The following is a 21,916-nucleotide window of genomic DNA, read 5'->3' as shown; positions in this document are numbered from 1 at the left end:
CTGTAGTACAGATCGGAGGACTCTATTTTGAGCTAAATGGAGGTTCTTTAAATAAGTTTTCTTCATATTTCGTTTTAAAAATTATGCTCATCCCAATCGATATCACTGATCAATTACATACCTATTTATTTGCACTGGTTTATCTGTTTCAGTTCTACAGTATTGATATAGGCATTAAGTATAAGTATAAGAATTTATTGTCCTTTACAGGAAATTTGTTTTCCACTGGTTACAGAGTATTACAATACAAATATATACATGAAATATTACAAGACAGTGATAAACATAAACATTATGATAAGCATACATAAAAAATGAGATAATATGTGAGTAAGCCACTGTATATATGGCAGTATGGTGGTTGAAGAGATAATATCAGATTCCATTTTACAAAATATGAAGCTAAATTATTTAATATTCATTGATTATTCCATATTAAATCTTAAAATGATAATAAATACATGAATTATTATTATTATTATTATTATTATTATTATTATTATTATTATTATTGATTACCATTTTCAATAGTATAATTAATACCGGCATCGTTATTATTGTTAAGTTTATTGATGACACATAAGTTGTAGTTACTGGCTCAAACGTTAGTAAATAGTTGGATGCAGTATTCATGGCATATACATTTATATTGATACATTACATGGTAGGTTCATAATAATCAAACACGTTTTGCTTTGGAATTGAAAAGATGAATGGAGTCGGGGATAAAGGATCTTCGGAAACGTGCACGTTGGGTTCGTGGTGTGCACAGGCGTATTCCAGATCTGTTATAATTGAAGTGCTCATTCAGTGGGTGCGAGGGGTCATGCATTATTTGTTTTACTTTAGAAAGGGCATTTTTCTGATACAGATCTTCTATGGATGTTAGATCGGCTCCTGTGATACGTTTTGCTGCCTTTCTGGGACGTTCGAGTAGTTTCTTGGCAGCAATTTTAGCGTTTGCATAATAGCAAATTAGGTTGAAGGTTAGGACACTCTGAATTAGGGACTTAAAGAACAGTTCTATCAACTTACTATCTACTCTTAAGTTTTTCATTACCCTAATAAAGTATAGTCTCTGGTTGGCTTTCTTTTGGATGTCTACAATGTTCTTAGTCCAATCAAGTGACTTTGAGATAGTAGTACCTAAATACCTGTACTCTGTAACTTGTTCTACAGGAGTTTCATTTATCGAAATCGGGGTATGATCGAAGGGGTTTCGGCGAAAATCAATTATGATCTCTTTTGTTTTAGTTACGTTTAGTATTAGGAAGTGGTCATTGCACCATTTAACAAACTCATCTATAACCTAACGTATGGGTCTACATCTTCAGAAAGATAACCTGTGATTACAGTATCATCCGCATATTTGATGATACTGCACTCTCCTACATTACATAGACAGTCACTTGTGTAGAGGGAGAAGAGCGCGGGGGAGATGACACAGCCCTGGGGCGCCCCTGTATTTACAATTCTTGGACAGGATAAGGCGTTACCTAAGACCACTCTCTGTGGTCTGTCACTTAAAAAACTCTGTATCCACAGACTTAACTGGGGAGGGACTTCCATATCAATGAGTTTGTTTATCAGAAGGTGGGGGATAATAGTGTTGAAAGCACTAGAAAAATCCACGAAAGTGGATCTTACATAGGTCTTAGCCTTGTCTAAATGGGCATATACCTTATGTAGGTATGTTAGTACTGCATCGTCAACTCCTCTCTTACATCTGTATGCAAACTGCATGGGGTCAATGTAGGGGGAAGTGTATTCAAGAAGGTACTTCATCATGATCTTTTCGAAACATTTCATAACACTACAAGTGAGTGAAATGGGTCGAAGGTCATTGAGTTCCTTCACTTTCTTCCCTTTAGGAATTGGTTTTATCAGGGATGTTTTCCAAAGAGTCGGGATATGTCCCTTTTCCAGTGAATGGTTGAAAAGTTCATTAAATACCCCGGCTAACTGATCCCTACAAAGCTTGAGTACTTTGTTACAGATACCGTCAGGCCCTGGGGCTTTATTAGTTTTAAGTGCCCCAAAACATCGCCTAACATCATGTTCAGAGATACAAATTACATTTTCAGATTCACTTAACATTTGCCTTAGTCTGAGTGCAATTACGTCATTTTCAACTGTAAACTTTTTATCATATCTACAATAGAAGTCATTCAGTTCATCGACAAAGTCCTGTGTTATGTCAAATCCCAGAGTCTTGGGCTTTGGTTTATACCCAGTAATCACCTCCATCGTTTTCCAGGCAGCAGCAGGTTTGTTATTTCGAAAGTTATTTTCGAGCTTGTTTTTATAAGACATTTTACAAGAGTCAACTAAGCGTTTAATTTCCCTTTGTACCTCTTTGACACGCGTCTTGTTACCGTTGATGAGTGCACCATTCTTTACCTTCAGCAGGTCCCGGAGTTCCTTTGTAACCCATGGCTTATTGTTGGGAAACATTTTAAACGTTTTAAGGGGTATAATCGAGTCGACACAAAACTTGACATAACTTGTGATAGCATCAGTGGCTTCGTCTAGTGAGCTCTCCTTTACAAATAGCATGCCTTTATATTGTCATTTAGGCATAATCTGTTGAGTTCAACCATTTGGAGGGGCGTATAAGATCAATAATGACCACATATCCAATTAACTATTTTGTTTTACCATGGTATTCTATACATGCGTCGTCTGCGTATAAAGATATATTACACTTTTGCATACAGGTTGTTAGATCACAAATGTAGGTGGTATAATAAAGGGGGCCTAGATTGTCAATATTATATATATATATAATTATATTTCTTGATTTTGTATTATGTTTATTGTAATCCTGATGTGTTTTTGTTTGACCAGTAAGACATATTGCCAATTATTAAGCCATCAGTATGTGAACGAATGTATTAAAAATATTCAATCTTGAATCCTCAATATTTAATTGTTGAAGACATATTTTAAAATAGAACAGCAAGAATAAAAGAAGAATAACAAGAAGAACAATCGTAGTCGAGGCAATAATCAATAATGATAATACAGATAGTGATGATAATGAACATAATATTAAAAAGCAAAACCATAGACGACATAAGGAGTTTAATATGTTATTTTGACAACGCATTACAATAAGACCAATACTACTAATTGTATGTGTATGTTTTTAAACGATTTATTATATTCACTCAAAAAGATGGCACTTGTCGAAATACAGATGAAAATTGCGGTTAGTGCAAGATTATTACTTTACAAAATATATGCAAATGTAGAAAGAGATAAAAAAAAAAAAAAAAAAAAAAATATATCCAGCAATGCATGTACAATGCTAAAGAAGAACGCTCTATGTGTGTTGATATATAAACAAACAGACCTATATACATATATTTAAAAAGTCTTACCAACTGTTATATATAATGATCAATTTGATTTACATCAAAAAAGTACCGTCGACATGTAAATAGCTTTGCATTTCTACATGTATGAAAATATGCCTAATATTTTAATTGAATATACATGTGTAAAGTTGCACGTTGTGTTCATATAGTTATTGAGGCGCGAATATTTCAAATTTCAAAGAATAGAAGGGGATTTTCCACTAACTTAATTATACTCGTTACTTCCTTCATAGAGAAAAAAATAAAAGTTTGAAACACATGGGAACACTTTTATGTCTGTCACAATTATACCATATTTAAAATTCAAATAGTTGTATGTATAATCATGGTAACAATTCATCGAAACCTGAGATTGGAGTAATTAATGATGTTGATAATGATATCTTCTTCTTCCTAGTCCAATTTATTGATGGTCATTATCGACAAAAAATATATGAATGCAGGATTTGATCAGTTTTGAAAATTGCATCCATTGTTGATTTCGCTTTTATTGTACATTTATAGAAACCCGGCAGCCATTAATCGTAGCTACACAGACATGCATATGAGTATTAATATGTTTCGAGAAAAGGGAGGTTTGCGGCTGATCGAAATCAGGCCCCGACATTTTTCTTGCGAACACACAAACAATCCATTGTAGATGAATGAGAGATTCATACACACATTAACATTCACCGGAGTGTTGGCTCAGTCAGTAGAGCGTCCGCCTCACAACCGGGAGGTCGTGGGTTCGAACCCCGGCCGCGTCATACCAAAAGACGTTAAAAGATGGGAGTTGTTGCTACCTTGTTTGGCGTTCAACAATAAGGGATAGAGCAACGTCGATCTGGCGCTGCTCAGTGGCTGCCGGGCTCACGATCAATTGGGCAAAAAGAATTTCCGTTTCGGTTTAATAAAATTTGGAGTGGACTATTAGGCTATTATTATTATTATTATTATTATTATTATTATTATTTTAGGACATTCCTGACCTATTCCTATTACTTTGAGAGCATTTATGAAAACATACCTTTTCACTTCTAAAACAGTCACCTTCATACATTTTACACACATATATTTTTTACAAACATAATGTATAAGACCACCTAAAAATATTCCCCACGCTATCTTTTGGCTACCGGATTACCAGTATGTAGAAAATGAGAAAAATAAAGTAACAGAGCGCATACGGACATGCGGGCCCTAATATATTCCAGCGGCCTCGAATGCTTGGTCTACTAAGAAGCGGCTTTTATAAAGGAGTATTGCAAAATGTCTTTGCAGAAGTTATAAGTTCAGCTTATTTGAAATATGCTATTACACACAAGTATGTATATCCAACCCCTTGATCTACCCCCGTGAGGCAGGCATTATATCAAATAATAAATAAATAAGTGGACATGACATACATCTCATTTTACTTTCAGTACACAATAGGATGCATATAACTGTCACTCCACTTACATAAATTGGTACTTAATATTTTGTTTCGAAAACCAGTCCCTGATACAGTGATGGCTAAAATAGTTGTTTTTCCCCAATTTTATATTAGCAATTTACTTTACAAACGCATGCCCTAGGCATCAGCAATGTGTTAGTATGGAATTAAAACATGATTCAATGATTCGTTACTTCCTCATTTCAATTTTCCATACAGTATAGATTTGTGTTAGTGCCTTACAAGTTAAATACTTGATTCTTAAATGTACATGAATTATTCCCGTTTCTCGTTTTTTACATCGAACTATCGCCTTCTCATAATTCGAATATAAAATTGCAACAGAGAACTGCAATTGGAGTTTTATCATTCATTTAAAATAACCGCTTATTAAGTATTCCGGTGAAAGAAATTTGATTTTATCTGAGATATATCTTGTGAATGCTTTATACCTTAACATATCATTATCATTAGCAAAGATGAACATACATTGACAAAATGTGAATTTTAATTTATTCTTAAAATTATTTCGTTATGATTACGCTATAATGTGCACATGTTATTACATTCAGAGAAGAGAGTGAAACTACCTTTTTTTTCATTAATGTACATTTTAAGTTCACGTCATTTTCATCCTAACTACGATTCCAATTCATTGATTTTTAGTTAAGTGCAAAGAAAGTGTATGAAACATGATAGTACAATTAGTGCAAGCAACAGTTAAAGTATTTTATATAAATGTACACTTAGATTGTTTCAATTTCATTTGCATCATTACTATAATAAGGGTAATGTTTTCGATGCAGAGGGAAATGTATAACATAACAGTAACATTGATACCAACAGGTTTTTGTTTTAATGGATGGGTAATACTTTAATATATTAAAACTTCAGGTTCATTGATTTAGAGGTACGTAGTTGACACATTATCACGACCCTTGGTGTCACCCTGAACAATGTTTGGAATATCGGTACTAATTTCACAATAGGTAAACGCACCTTCGGTGTTAAGATATGTAGGCTCCTCCTTCAGATTAGAGTGTGCGTGGGCTTGCTTGCGGACGAGTGTTGGGCTAACGTAATGCACAACTGGGGGGATGGGATGGGAGACATGTTGGCTAGTACTAGCTTGGGACTTGCAGTTCTGTATAGGCTTCATGGCCATGTAGGTATGGGGTACTTCGGAAACATCGGGAGTTGCATACGTGGGGTCTGATTGGTCAAAAGTGCGGTCCAAAGGCTGTTAACGAAAAAAGAATCACCAAGGTCAACAATGTGAATTACGGTGAAGTAAAATACCATATTTTGCTTGATAAATAAACAAGAAAAAATCCTTCTTATCATCGTTTAAAATCAGTTAAAACAAACACACATACGAACACATTTAAATGAACAAACACTATAAAAAGAATAAACCAAAATATATGTTAGAATTTCTTATCTCATAATTTGCTAACATTGATCTTGTTTCATAATCAGAACATTAGGCTTGGTTTTATATTTGTTGTCATCTAGCTTACTCAGTTATTATCTATTCAAGGGTTTTGTCACCTTAGCACCGCTTGCTGATGCTGGCTCGCTATTTTGAGATGTGTCATCGACTGGAAGGTTTCCAGAGGTCTGCATTACTGGAGATGCTAATCCTATTACAGTTCCAACAGAAGAAAGAAAGAAAAAAATGTCATCAATGTTTAGCTTCCACTCTTCAAGAAGTCAATACATATGATGTATCTTTAAAAAATAAATAATACATTGCAGTTATTGTTGTTATTTGTTTTGCTTTTGGAGATCAAGAAGTGAATATAATTTCGTATTCACGTTGTATACGGGTAACATGTAGTTCTGGACGCACTAGCCTTTCTTCATGGAGACATGGGTTGTTCGTACGATGGTTTGGTTTCCATGAATGTGTAAATACTATGTATAAAAACCTTTTGAAAATAATGTAGTAGTCAGTAGTAGTAATGTGCAACTCACCTTGCCTCTTCTTGACAATGCTGTAAGCAATCACCACAAATAACACCTGCATCAAGCTGCACACTGCTACTATATACAAAATCCAAATCGGCTGGAAATTGCATTGGCATGAGTGGAGGGAGTCGTCTGGAATTTAAGAAATACGAATTAACATTCTGTTCACAGGGTATGCAGTGTTACATGTTGCTTAGTGTCACTTTTTTGTAATACTTAGTAATAAGACTACAAACTACTTACTTCTATTGTCCTTATTCATTTCTACAGAATAAAGGTCCTCACATTTCTATAGCATTATCTTAATCAGGAATATCAATGGCAAATACCAAAAATATACAAACAAACACAAAAGAGGACTACAAAAGAAAAACATATATATATCAGAAGAAGATTTCAAGATTTGAAAACTATAAATTATTTGTTTTATTTTAGCTTTCTTTTCAAACTTTTCTTCACATCAGCCGCAGTGACAGTTTATGCACTTAATCTTCATTAACGAAACAAAATCCCCAATGTGACGCTATAAAAAAAACATTCCTACAATACCTGATGAGGTAATTATGTTACCTGTAGTTGAAACCACAAAGGTAGAAACCAAAGAAACTCCATTACCTGTCAAAAGCAAATTAAGTACCTCAATAAATGTTTTGTGAAAGTCGAATCAAAACCAGAATGAAAATAGATATAATTCCACTTGAAGTATATTCATATATTCGTATCAACTTATTATGTTAGAGCTACACAAAACAAAAGCGCTGCCACATGACAAATTAATATGAGTACATAGCACATTCTTTAATACCTAATAGATAGTAAAATAATACATTTCATTTAAATTTAAATACTTTTATTTCTACTATCAGATAGCATCAACATATGTTTTAGTCTTGTACATTATGACCAGGAAAATATAAAAAAAGATGCGGATAAGGGAAACGGCGAGTATCATGTTTAATGTTGTTTTACTTGCTGTTGACGTAGGGATTTCCTTAAAGCCAGTCATTAGACCGTTCGTACTGGTGGTGAGTTCGTCTATACAATTTCAGTGACAAAAGAAGAGAGAGAGAGAGAGAGAGACGATGAAACACGACATTTTACACAGGGCAATTGAAATGTTACGTTTTCACAGAAACTCTAGCCAATGATTGTTTTTTCTTCTAAGCTAATTACAACCAATATTTTTTTCTCTATCTCAAGGTCTTTTCAAGTTCAGTACTGTTGAACAGGGGCAACGGGTTTTTCTGAAGACGTCTGATATCCAAAGCGACCGAAAATGTCTGGGGAAATGTGGATCGCGGCCCGGATATTGAAGATTTCACATTAAATGGAATTGTAGAAAGTTATGTACTACTTTAAAAAGTTATATCAGGCAAGCTGAGTTATTAAAAATGTGCGACGTGTCGTTTAATCAACAGATAATTTTCAATATCTACAAAACCCCTCTTAAAAACCGTTTTAGAGATTTTGAAATGCAAATATTAATTTAGTTAAATTTAATTTGATTGATTCATCCCTAATTATAACAGAAAGTCTTTATTCTAATGGTTTGAGAATACCCCAGGTCATGCCACAACAAAATGAGACATAAGAAAGGATTGTACAAAGACAATTACACATATTGGGGAAAAAAATACAAAACAAATGTTTATCAATGAAATAATACGGGAAAAAAGGAAATCAATCTAATTTAGTAATCTTAATAACGCCCTCCTATAATGTGTGAATGAACCAACAATTATGTTGGTTCATATCACATCCCCCACCCCCAGACACACGTACAGACACACACACGCACACACATACGCACATAATATCGCCTCACGTTAGAACTAAAATGTACACTACAATTTATATACAATCGTTTGCTTCTGTGTTTTTTTTACCAAGAATACGTTTGACGAATAATTTAGTATTTACTTTCTATTTCTATAGAGACACTTGTAACATAACTCTATCGTTTACAAAATATTTTTATTGGAATACTCACCTTCATTTTTAATGAGGACTGATGTTTGAATATGATCAGAAGATGTGTTGCTAGCCACCTTGCATACAAGGACAATATCTTCACTATCTGCATATGTTGGTGTAAAGTGTATTGTCCGTGTAGCCACAACAAGACGGTTATCACGTTCATCCTTAAAATATTTGTGAGAATCAACAGAAGCATAAACCTCCTTTGGATACACCCACTTCAAATTGACGGCTGGTTTTACCGATGCATCGGTTTTACAGACCAATGTCTTGTTTTCCCCTTCTGCAACCGTGAATGATACTTGCTTCTGTAGAATGGAATCGTCGGTCTTTTCGACCACGACCAACCCCTTCGGTGGAACTTGAAATTAATTCAAAAGAAGGAAAAGTGCCGCTATTATAATGCAATTTAAAACAAACTGATTATTCACAACATAGTTTAGTTTATATTGATTAATTTGTTTACCTAGAATGTTATTTGATCACCGAAAATAGATAAATTAATGAATTTGTGAAATGTAACCCTTCCCTTCCCCCTGCTGTATAAATAACATGAATTTGAATTAAAGTCCTCGGTGGAACCCACTTCATTTACAGCAGCCCATTTGTAATATCGTTTGTCTACAAAATACAATGCATTCCTTTTTTTTCAGTCTGTGATCTTAGATATTTTTTCATTTTCAGGATTTCCGCGAATAATGACATGATTTTTTTATCGTTGCAACATTAACCCTCCATTTTATTTTGGTAAATTGCTCTAAAATATATTTTGAAAATAGATGGTGGTGAGCAAAATACACCCTGGTTGCTGTATTTGTTAATGTGGAAAACAAATTTCGTAATAGATACCATTTACTGTCAGGTTGATTTTACATGTCTCTCTGTTGCTTCGAGAAATCATAATAATAACATATTTATCTTCATGAACCAACGAAACGTTCCTAATTGTCAAAGTGCTGCTGATAAACGTATCGTGTCTCCCCAGTGTGTGTATTGTAGTACTTGTTTCACACGGAGTAGTATGCCTGCTGCATTTGAATAATATCGTCCCATCACTTTGCCCCCAGGTTATTGTCACGTTTTGGTCGGTTGTGCTAGTTCCGAGGCACTCCAAGTTCACGTCCATCCCAGCGATTGTTTCCACATCGGTTTTACCTTTAAAATTACAAACAAATCATATATTTCAAGCCTAACACTAACATTTGTACTGCTAGTTTTATTACTCTATGTTTTTTACCAAGAATACGTTTGCCGAATAATTTAGTATTTACTTTCTATTTCTATAGAGACACTAGTAACATAACTCTGTCGTTTACAAAATATTGTTATTGGAATACTCACCTTCAATTTTATTGAGGACTGATGTTTGAATGTTATTAAAAGATGAGTTACAAGCCACCTTGCAAACGAGTACAAAATCGTCATCATCTGCATATGTCGGTGTAAAGTGTATTGCCCATGTAGGTACAAGAAGACGGGTATCATGTTCATCATTTGCATTTTTTGAGAATCAACATAAGCATTTAACCCGTTTGGAATATCACTCCAAATCGACGGATGGTTTCACCGATGCATTGGTTTTACAGAGTAGTGTCTTGTTTTCCCCTTCCGCAACCGTGAGTGATCCTTGATTATGTAGAAAAGTTCCGTCTACTTTTTTGTCCAGGATCAACCCCTTCGGTGGAACTTAATTTAAAAGAAGAGAAACGACTGCCATTATTATGTCATTTAATAAAGAGTGATAATTCAAAGATGCGATTAATTCATATAAATTTTTTAACCTTTAACTTAGAGAAAAGTTTTATTACAACGCCGAAAAATAATAGCTGTACAAATGCAATTTAACTTCTCTCCTCCATTTGCTTCATAACATAAATCTCAATGATAACTCTTTTTTGGGACCCATTCCATCTTCAGAATCACAGTTGTAGTATAATTTGTTAAACAATATAACATGCAATATTTTCTCTGTTTAAGTCTGGGGTTTTGGATACCATGCCATTACTTTGTGTTAAAGTTATCAACAATTTTCCATCGGCTTTGATCATTCCGAGGCATTGCAAGTGTTTGCACACCAGTTGCATCTTTAAAGCAAACAGATCACATATTACAAGCCTAACAGCTTAATTGTTCTCACTGGTAAATTCATTATTTCATGTTTCATTTTTCATTTTTCATTTGAACAAATATTTTCTAATGCGCAGAAGAAATATTTCGTTTGAATAAAACCTGATGTTGGTTTATCCAGTTCTGTTTTTTTTGTGTGTATGATTAAATTTATTTTCATGACTGATAAAACATTGATAAATATATGCATTTTTTCCGTTTCAGATTAATTTGTGCTTAGACTGAAGTAAACTAATACAATTAGTCGGCCCTTCACTTAATCATTATTAAATAATGATAGCCATTAGCAGTAATGGCTTTGCGTCTGTAGGTCCTTGGAGGGGAAGAATAACTTATCACCATGACCCTCTGTTCTTTCCTCCTCTAATTACTGATTACAGGCGTTCGGATTTACCACTACATACACCAAATTAACCCCGAATTTCGTTACAGAGAGTGCATTGAGTTCTCAACGTGCAAAAGTTATGAATCTCCTCTAAACATACTTAACTGTGCAACTATTTGAATATCCTATCCAATTAACGGGATGTTTTCAACATCAATTGAACAAAGGAGGGGCAAGTTAGATGAGAATTAACCTAAAAAGAGTGAGTAATGATAAAAATGATAATGAGATATACCTATTTGTGTTCTGAATTATTGATGGTCATTATCGATAACATAAATTATCTTCATGCAGGATTTGACAATATTTGAACTTCTGAGCTATTGTTGCTTTAGCTTTTATTGTCAACATATTAAAATCTAACAGCCCCCATTCGTTAATACAACGAATTGCAGTGCCACGCTTATATGTTACAGTGAGGGGGCGGGGGAAATTGCAATAAGGCCCCCATATTTCTTCCGCGAACACAAGAATATTATATTGGAGTAATATTCTTGATTATGTTATTACAAACAAAAATATTTTGAGAGTATGTTTACCCTACCCCCTTGATCTATTCCCGTGGGAGCAGGCGTTATGTCAAATACTTAACAGACAAGTGGACATATCAAAATCTCAATTGTACTTTCAGTTCACAATAAGGTCCCTAAAATTATCACTTTAGTTCTATAAAGTGATATTAATCATTTGGTTGCACAAATGAGTTTCGTGATAGCTACAAATAAGCAATTTACTTGTCAAACGCCTACCCTGGACTTCATAAGTTAATTCAAGTGTAAGTAAAACAAAATATAAAAAAACATAATTAAAACATTTTATTGACTTCCTCATTTCGATCTTCCATACAGTACACTATTGAATAACGCCTTTTAAGCTACTCGATACTGTACATGGATTATTGTATTCATCTTTTGATATATACATCGTACTATAATGTCTATTAAATAAATTTAACATGAAATTGCAATGACGTATCATGTACCGCTTTTTGGTGTTATCACATATTTGCAATAAGCACATATTATCACATTTTTAAAAGTATATCGGATCTGCGAAATAGACTTGCTTTTTAATATCTAAGATATTTTAGATGAATGCAATATTCCTTTTTATTTCATTATAATTGCTTAAGCTTAAAAATAAATTGAAAGAAATGTAATCATTTTCGTCATTATTGGTTATGATTTGTTTTACAATGCTTAAATATTATCAAATTCAGAGAAGAGTGAAACAAAACACGACATCCAAATTTACACACACATCCAACAAAAAATCGTACACTTGTTTTAAATGCATTAACACTTTACGATAATACTATTTTCTTAATTACTATAATTCTTTGAATTTCAGTGTGTTTTGTAATTAATCGCAGATAAAGGATGCGAAAAGTAGAAATATTATCACAAACAAAACTCAAATTGTTTCAATCAATACTCATTGCATACGATTAAAGACTTTTTTAGATGCAGGGAAAGGAACAGTAGTAAAATGTCTACTTTCAATTTTCTTGTTAAATCTATTCAATCTATCGTTGAAAAAGTTTTCTTGAAACATATCACCGTGGAAACCAGTGTTATAATAATAATAATAATAATAATACATATCATTTATTAGGCGCCTAATACAGGTGTTTCTATGCAAACCATTGTCTGACTTAAAATTACCAACTAAAACTTGTAATAAATACAAAAGATATAAATATGTTTTTTATTCAATAAATCATGCATATATAATAACACAAATAAAAATGAGATCCAACATAAGGTCAAACATAAGATCAAACAAAATATCAAACAAACAAAGAATGAGATGGTGTGCACCTCCTTTGACCGACTCACAACTGCATAATAGCCCTTATGAATTAAAAAGGTGCGTTTTCAGTAAGGACTTAAACTGGTCAAGAGAAAGAGTATTATGAATATGCGCTGGTAATTTATTCCAAAGGATAGGGGCATTTACTGAAAAAGCTCGATCGCCATAAACAGAACGAGGTCCAAGGGTTAACTGCAAGGTTGATGATCATCAAAGAGGTCTTAAAGAACTAGCAGAACGTAAGAAAATCAAATTTGAAGGATATTTAGGGGCTTGGCCATGGAGAATTTTGTATGTCAGAAGAAGAACTTTAAATGTTATACGATGGTGTATGGGAAGCCAATGGAGAGAACGAAATATTGGGGTTATATGCTCAAATTTTCTCGAGAGAGTAACAAGCCTTGCAGCAGTATTCTGAATTCTTTGGAGTTGAAGTAAGTATGAATGAGGAAGGCCAGAAAAAAAATGAATTATAATAATCAAGGTGGGAGGATGCAAAAGCATGGGTTAATTTTGCAGTTGTGGGTCGGTCAAGTAGTTTCCTAATTTTCCCAATTTTGAAGATTCCAAAAGATGCAGATTTACAAACGTTTTTAATATGCTGCTGAAATGTAAGATTTTTGTCGATTAAAACACCAAGGTCTCGAACATATTCACTACCCTTCAGTGAACCATCTTCGGTAACTAAGTCGGGGAAGGAATCGGTGTTATCTTGAATAACGTTTCGAATATTTATAATATATTCCTACAATCTGTGCAATTTTTGTTTATCACAATAATTTTCGTTGATATCTCAAATTTTGGTCACATTGCAACTCATTTTTGCAAATTTAGTATTCTCTTTTGTATTCTTGGTTTCCCTTATTGAAAAGGCTACATTTTGTTCCACTCCACCATAAAACACGGAGCTATGTGCACATCTACTATTCGCTACACACACATACAAAAACGCACACTTGCGCGCACATTTAGACACACACACATTTGCGTCCACACACAATATATATATATATGTATATATATATATATATATATATATATACATACACTCACATAACGCACTCACAAACTCATATACAAAATCGTTTAAACACTTTTTCATTTTAAGTTTTACCTTAAGATTTTTTTTTTGAGGCCGCCATCCAAGTCAAGCATCGCTTTATTGCGGTTTTCTGCACTGTTTCAACAGACAGTTTGGATAATACTTTAAATTTGAATAATATGTTTAATATAGAAATATTAAGTTTCGTTATTATATGTACATTTGTAAAACATTTGTATATTAATTTGATATTGATTCTATATATTGTATACTTTATTTGTATATGTTCTTTTTTATTCAGTAATTATATTTGGAAACATGCAGAAATAAAGTAAAATAAAATTTAAAAAACATAAGTAGGCTCTTTCTTCAGATTGGAGTGAGTCTTTACTTGCGTGCCGACGAGAGTGGGGCTAACGTAAAGCACAGTATCACCATGATCGTCAACTGAGGTGGTTGGATTGGTAACTTGTTGGCTTGTACCATGGACCTAATAAGAAGGTCCATGCTAGTAATAGCTGGGGATTCGCACCTCTTTATATGATGCATTGCCATGTAGGTGTGGGGTACTTCGGGAGCATCAGGAACTGCATTTCTGAGGTCTGATTGGTCGGAGTTAAAGGTTCAAGAACTGTAATAACCTAAAGAGAAATATACAGTACGATAATGTGAACAAGAGGAAGATTGCTCGGAATCAGTCAAAACAAAAATAGAAACGAATGAACATTAAATACATTAAAAATAATACACATAAATAATAGAAATGATCAAACACTGTGAAATAAATCAACTAATGGAATGTCTAGATTTATTCATCTGTATGAATAGAGTTTAAAAATGTCCCAAATTGGGTTTAATTCTACGAAAAATTTGTAATAGTATTTTACTCAGAAATAAAAAAAAAAAATATATGAATGTCTAAAGGTTATCGATGAAATTCGTTCACCTTATCACCGCTTGTTGATGTTTGATCATCCTCCTAGTTTATTACAAAGAGTAAATTTATTTGAGGTGTCGATAAGGTCCTTGTTTATTCCGTTACCATAAAATATGTGTTGGCATAGAAACAGTTGTTTTCCATCATCTAAACAACATTTATTTCTTGTTGTCCTACTTGTTTTCTTTTTCAATACTTCTACGGCCCAAGAATTGCCATGTGTTTAAGGGATTTGTAGGAATAACCTACACTTGATCATGTTGTTTCTGTTATTATAGTTTCATGAAAAGAATCAAGAGGCGAATACTATCTTATGTATGCTTTATATAAGTTTAACTGCAGTTGTGTAACCATGAGCCTTTCTTCATGCAAACATGACTTGTACATATGATTAATTTGTGTCCATACATGAGTCATTACTATCATAACTATTCGAAGAAAAAAACAAAAAACAAATTAATATATCAGTAGTAATCTGCAACATACCTTCCTGCCCATTTACAATGTGGTAAAAAGGCATCGTAAACCACACCTTGTTAACGCCACAAGTTGCTACTGTACACAAAATCCAAATTGGCTGGAAATTGCATCGGGAAGATTCGGGGAATCATCTGGAATTCAATGAATAGAAATTAATTTCCTTTAATTCTTTCACAAACAATTCAATATCAAATATCGCATAGTTTCATGTTATTGTTTGAAATCCTTGGTAACAATGCTGCAATACAGATCAATTCAATTATTTTTATTGATATCTACAAAATGAAGGTCTTCATATTTCTAAAGCGTATTCTCCATTCAACATATTATAGGCAAACACTTACGAAATACAAACAACAAAAGAGGAGACCACACAATTAGAACAACAACTCAAACAACAAAAGTATATATCATACACTAAAAGGCCACTGCATTCTGACATGACATCAATGTTGAAATACTTTTACTTCACAATCGGAACCATATTTAATATAGAAGATACAGTAATTAGATAAAGTCGTGTATTTGGCGGAATTTGAATAGATTAAAAGTACGAAGGGCCAGTTACCGACCACATAAGTTTGAAACACTTCCATTAAAAGTCGTTTAATTGAATAAACAGAAATTCAATTTGGGACTGTACTTGTCGACTGTGATTAAGTACATTGGCTCATGTGCAAAATATAATTACGGTGACTATCTTCTTCTATATATTTTATTTTATCAATCGAACTATTTTGTTAATAATATGTACCTGTATGTATTGTTTCTTATATTACGGTGTTATTACAATGCTCACCTTCATTTTGATAAGAATTGATGTATGAATATAATCAACAAATGAGTTGATAGCCACCTAGCCACCTTGCAGACAAGCACAATATATTCGTCATCTGCATAAATTGGTGTAAAATTTAATGCCCGTGTATATGGCGGGCTTAACGTGCCATAAATATGAAAAATGTATACAACTATACATCCATCGAGTAGACGTAGAGTTTCAGCCAATCAGAACGCAGGAAACTAAACAACTATACAACTATACAACCATACGATTAAACGGATATGCATCCATCGAACACATGTGTAGTTTCCAGCGTGCGGGCCAAAGTGCCATAATTCTGTCACAACTGTATGACTATACAATTATACATGTATACGACTATACAGCCATCGAATGGACGTATAGTTTTAACCAATTAGAACACGGGAAACTGTATGTTTTTACAAAATGTTATAGTTGTAAAAGAAGTAGAGCCGGGCGTCTTTGGCAGCAATGAGCGCATGTTACGATCTGCCTGCGAACAACGACAACCCATTAGGCCTACCACATGGATACTGAAAGTTCTTGCTACCGTAATATGTGTCCCCTGAAAACTCTGAAAAAGTAATCGTGTAAAAAAAGTAATCCTGAAACTCTACAGTCTGGTCTCCTTTCGCTCGAGGTCAAGTTAAGCCCCGCCCAGTTAGTTACACTAGTTACACTCCCCCTGTCTACACACAACATTTTCCGTGATTAGGCAAGATTAGGCGTGATTCTTTATTGAGTTTCAGTTCGAAACGATGCCCAAACCTGCGTTTCGTTAGATTAGTTTCGTTATACGACGTATCGTTAGTGAGCGTCCACACACACAATTTCATTGAAAAACTATCGCGAAACGGTATCACTATCGCGAAACTGTATAGCTAATCACGGAAAATGTTGTGTGTGGACAGGGGGATAGTTGTACAGTAGTAAAGTTACGGCACTTCGGCCCACACGCTGGTAACTATACATGCGTTCGAAAGATGCATAGCCGTAAAGTCATAAAGTAGTATACATGTAGTTGTACAGTCGTATAGTTTCCTGCGTTCTGATTGGTTAAAAAAAATATCCATTCAATGGATGTATATATGTTTAGTTGTCATGAATATGGCACATTTAGCCGTAGTCGTATAGTTTCCTGCGTTCTGATTGGTTAAAACAATATATCCGTTCAATGGATGTATAAATGTTTCATGAATATGGTACGTTTAGCCCACCATTTGTGTTAGGTCTTGCCAAGTTTTCTCAAGATCTATCACGATATCCGGTTCGGCCGCGGTCTACCAAGGATGCCAGAAAGTTCCCTCACGGACCACCACGTTTTTACGAGGTCCCTCACGTTGTTCACGTTCTGATCAAGGTCTGACACATTGCTCACGTTCTGTCAAGGCTTTCTGATGATGAAATGTGGACGGCGGGCAGCTTTGGATCACGTTTGTGCCCACGGTATGCAAAGAAGGTCTCTCAAGCAATAGCAATCCTTTTCATCTGGCGTCGGTGAACAGCGAGGATCTTTAGGCTGCTCCTGCCCCTCTTTTGGTAGTGATGGCGGTGCAGGACCGGTGGGTGTGGGGGTGGGGGGGGGGGGCTTCGTACATCTTGGCTTCTTCGCTTGCATAGATTGGCTTTCTTTTTTTCAAAGCTTGGTCTTCTCTCTCTGTATTGCAGATGCAGTAATGTGTCTTCAATTGCCTAAACTCGAATGAACCCCCCCCCCCCCCTGCCAAGACCGGCTTTTATATACCTTCCATACATGGCGTGCCGTGTCAGACCGTAGTAGAATGCAACGCGCTGTAGCGCGCCGGGAGATGCCGGGGAATACACAGGCTTCCCGTTTCACTACGGACCGCCTCCAAGTTTTTTTTTACGGCATATTACGTACTGTCACGTTTTATTGCGTTAACCTCGTTTAACTACGGCCTACTAGGTTTCTAAAATGCAACGTGACTGCCATGGCAATTTTGTGTAACAGTTTAAAAATCTGACCCGGCATCCACGGCCTGTCACATTTGCCCATTCCGTCCCCCACGTGGTCTCACGTTCATCCCGTTTCGTCCACGATGTCCAGAAACGTGGTTGCCGTGGCCGCCGGGAACATAGTTTAAACGTAGCATTACATATTTTTTGAGAAACAACAAAAACATTTAAGTCGTTTGGAATCACCCACTCCAAATTGACGGCTGGTTTTACCGATGTATTTGTTTTACAGACTAATGTCTGGTTTTCCTCTTCTGCAACCCTGAGTGATCTTTGATCCTGTAGAATGGTATCGTAGGATTTTGTGACTAGGATCAATCCCTTTGGTGGAACTTAAAATTAATTTAAAAGAAGGGAAACTCCAGCAATTAGTTGAGCGTCATCATTTAAAGATGCGATTGGTTTAAAGCGACTTTTTGTTTAACTTAAAGAACAACTTTTTTAGAACACCAATACATAATAGGTGAAAAAATGTAACTTAATGACCGAATTCACAAAGGAGGTTTGTCGACAAACATTGGTTTTCGTACGTCATATGACGCGTTTTACGCGTTTTTTACAAACCTGGTTTGTAAAGAACATAAGGAGGTTTGGCGAAACAAAAGGAGGTTTGAGCTCAAACCTTGGTCAGAGCTCAAACCTTGTTTTGTGAATTCGGGCCAATCACTCTCTTCATTCTGATGCATACATGACATAAATTTAATTCATAACTCCTTTATGGGACCCATTCCATTTATACAAGCCAAGTTGTAGTATAATGGTTTATACACAATATCATGCATCGCTCCTTTTTTGTAGAGTCTGGGATTTTTGAATTGTTTGTTCTCATAAATAGCACGAATAGTGCCTTGAAGTTCTCATCGGTATTACTTAAACCCTTCATACCATTTGGTTAATTGCTCTAAAAAAAAAAATCGTCTTTAGAAAGAACACAAAGAGTTTAGCAAAAGTGAAATAATTGCTGTATTTGTTAATGTCGAAATCATCAATTGAAAACTGTACTGCTAATTACCATTTACTGTCAGGTTGATTTTATAAGTCTCCTTGTCCCTTAGAGAAAGCATCGTGACATCATATTCATCTTCATGAACCAACGAAATGTTCCGAATTGTCACCGTGCTGATGAACGTGTCGTTTCTTCCAAGTGTGTGGATTGAAGTAATTTCATCACAGGGTTTAAATCGGTCGCAGTTAAAAAATATAATGCCATTACTTTGTCTCCAACTTATCACCAGTATTCGGTCGGTTGTTTCGATCCCGATGCATTTCAAGTCCACGTCCTCACCAGCGATTGTTTCCACATGGGTAACGCCTAAAATCCAAATACATCCCCAAAATAAAAGCCTAAAATAATGCTGCGAGTTTAATTTCTTCGTTTTGGTACATGTATACTCATTAAAAAAATTATCAAAGCACATTTTCTTTTCTCAACAAAGTCGCTTGTGTAGGGGGCGCAGGAGCTTAAAATGAAAACATTTATCAAACTAGACAGCATTGCTCCCTTTCATGTTTTTCTCTAGGTCCTGCTAGGACAAGCGTCTTTAAATGGTTTATTGATTACTGTGTTTTGCGTTCTGCCCAAGCATATAGCTTTCATCAGGATATTTTTTAATTCTCTGAGCCCATATTATGCTAAAGAGCGATAATAAGCACTTCAAAGTTCCAATTCGAATACAAATTATAAATATCAATGGCCTGCTAAATCATAGGGAAGTTCTTTTACTGTAACTCTTCAAATTCGCACTCTGAAGATGAGATAAGTAAAATTGTGTATTGTTTTTTTTAAAGAATAATCATCAATTTAATTATTAGAACAAACTTGATCAGTCGCTGAGCTACTTGAAACAAATTTGTATGGGGATTTCCATCATGAATTACTTGGGGCGCGAAAATGCTGTTTAAACAATCTACCTCTTGGTCGTTTTTCTGTCATGCTTGATAACTTCATTGTAGTTTTTTTTCAAACTTTGGTTACCAATCTCAGGTTAAGTACTTTGGCCTTGATTATGACGTCGTGAACATGTTTTGTTAGCAAAGTTAATACAAGCATTCATATATTCAGGCGCGTACGCAGGGGGGGGGGGGGGGGGGGGGGGGGGGGGGGGGGGGGGGGGGGGGGGGGGGGGGGTTGGGGGGTTAAACCCCCCCCCCCCCCTTTGGAATTTTTTTGTGTGTAACCCCCTAAAAAAACCTAAAACCACCCCCCCCCCCCCTTTGGAATTTTTTGTGTAAACCCCCCCCCCCCCCCCCTTTTGGATTTTTTTTTTTTTTTTTTTTTAAAAAAAAAAAAAAAAAAAAAAAAATTATTCCCATGGCCGACCTAAAAAAGGTGACCTTACCCCCCCCCCCCAACGGAGCAAAATGTCAAATTTCCAAATTTCGAGACCAAAAAAAAAAAAAAAAAGTGTCCTCTTACCTATGTTTCTATAGTATTGTTGTACAGTGCGCAGATTTTTTGTAGAGGTGGCGCTCTCGAACTCAAAGACATAAACATGATCGAAGATTACAGAATATCTTCACCATGCTTCCTTTCTGAAAGATATTCTAATTAATATTGAGCTTTTATGATGTAATATTACAGTAGTTATATATTTAAAAATAAATCCTTTTAAAGCATAAAAAAGTGGGATTATGTTTGCTATTTTGCATTTTGTGTTCAGCGTCCTGAAGTTCCCATCCCCTATTTTAGGTACGTAGAATACATATGCTATTTGTTATCAAGATAGTGAACAGAAATATAAGGGGAAAAAGCAAGAACTAAAAAGACATTCAAAATAAGTGTGTATCCAATGTATTAGATATGTTTTTCAACACCCTATCATTTTATTTCTATCTACATCTTTTAGTGTTACAGTCAATGCTCGACTTAGAGCGTGGCATCAGAGTAACGGTTCATTTTATTTGAACAGACATAAGTTCCTTAGATCGTTGTCAGTAACGTCTGCCATTTAAATTAATGAAGTGTTTCGGGAAAAATGTAAAGTATTGCAAAGGCAATGGAAATAATGATTTTTGTTTTAGAATAATAAGAATTTTAATTATTCTGAAGTTAAGGGAAAAGAAAAGAGTGGATTCTTCTGACAATATCAATACAATAATATTCGAGATATCATTGACCCAAATTTGTGAATGCAAGTAAAGAAATATAAATGCATATGAGTTCCGAGAAAGAAAAAAACTACGTACAAATATGTCTTTGATCACAAAACACTTCAAACGATTTTTAGGTTTAGTACAACTTATTTTGTTTGCAACATACACTGAATACGAAATGGAGAACATGTTATTGTAGCAAAAAAAATTACGTTCTATACAATGCTCTGTAAACTTAATTTCATGATATACACCGCGTAAAACAAGTACATCCCTCCCTCACGTCTTCTTCACTCCTCCTTAGTTCTTCAATGATTTTAATTTCCAATTTACAACAGCATCGATTCCCAACCCGTTGTTACTTTATTTTCCGTCAGTAATGCCTGGATTACATTTGGCCTATGATTAGTCTACGGGGCCCGTATCTCCCCTTTTCCGTGCGACCGTCAGATTTTCGTAAGGATTCAGGGTTTAAATTAAGGGGTTAAATCCTGCACCCTTTTTAAAGGTGCA

The sequence above is a fragment of the Strongylocentrotus purpuratus genome, unplaced genomic scaffold (assembly GCF_000002235.5).
Source record: "Strongylocentrotus purpuratus isolate Spur 01 unplaced genomic scaffold, Spur_5.0 spur5_scaffold_1, whole genome shotgun sequence".
Lineage (NCBI taxonomy): Eukaryota > Metazoa > Echinodermata > Echinoidea > Camarodonta > Strongylocentrotidae > Strongylocentrotus > Strongylocentrotus purpuratus.
Note: the sequence above shows the minus strand (reverse complement) of the source record.